The following is a 1330-nucleotide window of genomic DNA, read 5'->3' as shown; positions in this document are numbered from 1 at the left end:
AGTTTTCTCCCTCATCTGTTTCAATGCAGTATACATTATTTATCCCATCTTTCTCAGTCCCCCCCAACCCTGATGTTAGTCCTGTTTTCAACAGTGGCACAATGGAGTATTTGTTCTTTTGTGACCGAGCTATTTCACTCAGCATAATGTCCTTCAGGGTCACCCAATTTGAATAATATTGCATGAGTTCTTTGTTTTTCAATGCAGCAGAGTATTCCATTGTGGGAATATACCACAGCTTCTCTATTTATTTGTTTGTTGCTGGGCACTTAGGTTGTTTTCAACTCCTTGCTATTGTGAACAAAGCCGCAATAAACATGGGTATGCACACAGTCAACGCTTTTAACACCAGCAGTCAGGAAATCAAAAGACAAATTGCACTGGGAAAATCTGCTGTCAGGGACCTCTCCAGAGTGCTGAAAAGCAACGATGTCTGGAGACTAAGGTGGACCTGATCCAGGCTATAGTCTTCACAATTACTTGTTATGCTTCAGAGAGTTGGACAATAGCTAAGGATAACAGAAGAACTGATGCTTCCAAATAGTGCTGCTGGAGAAGAGTCTTGAGCATACCATGGACTGCCAAGAAAACAAAAAGATCTGTCTTGGAAAGAGTGAAACTAAATTTCTCCTTGGAGGCTAGGATTTTGAAGTTCTGTCTCACATATTTTGGGCATATGGCCAGGAGAGACTGGTCCTTGGAGAACTGCTTGGAAGAGTGGAGGGACAGCACAGGAGATGAAAACCCCAGATGAAATGGATTGATAAAGTAACTGGGGCAATGTAGGTTGGTGTGTCAGAATTAGTGAGACTGGTTCAGGACAGGGCAGGGTTCAAAGCTGCTGTACACAGAGTTGCTATAGGTCACAGGTGACTTGATGGTACATAACAACAGCCATTTTTTTCATTCTTTTCAGTGGTGTTTTGTGTGCATGTGATAATAATGATATTATTTTATAGTGTCCAGATTCTGTTGGATCCTTTTTTAGGAATGAAAACAAACATGGATTTTTTCCAGTCAGTCAGAGAGTCAGCTGTCCTTCAAACTTTCTGACATAGACTTGTGACTACATCCAAGGCTGCATCTGTCATTTGAAACAAGTCAATTGGTATCCCATTGATTCCTTGGGCCTTATTTTTTGTCAATGTCTTCAGTGCAGCTTCAACTTTTTCCCTCATTGCTATTGGTTCTTGATCATATGGCACTTTCTGAAATAGTTCAATATTGGTCAATTCTTTTTGGTACAGTGGCTGGGTATTACCTCCATCTTCTTTTGACGTTTCCGGGATCATTCTAAGTTTTGCCCATAGCATCCCTAAGTATTGTCATT

The sequence above is a fragment of the Elephantulus edwardii genome, unplaced genomic scaffold, assembly GCF_000299155.1.
Source record: "Elephantulus edwardii isolate Elephantulus edwardi_28Jun2011 unplaced genomic scaffold, EleEdw1.0 scaffold00005, whole genome shotgun sequence".
NCBI lineage: Eukaryota > Metazoa > Chordata > Mammalia > Macroscelidea > Macroscelididae > Elephantulus > Elephantulus edwardii.
The sequence above is the reverse complement of the archived record's forward strand: the minus strand, read 5'-3'. Positions refer to the sequence as shown.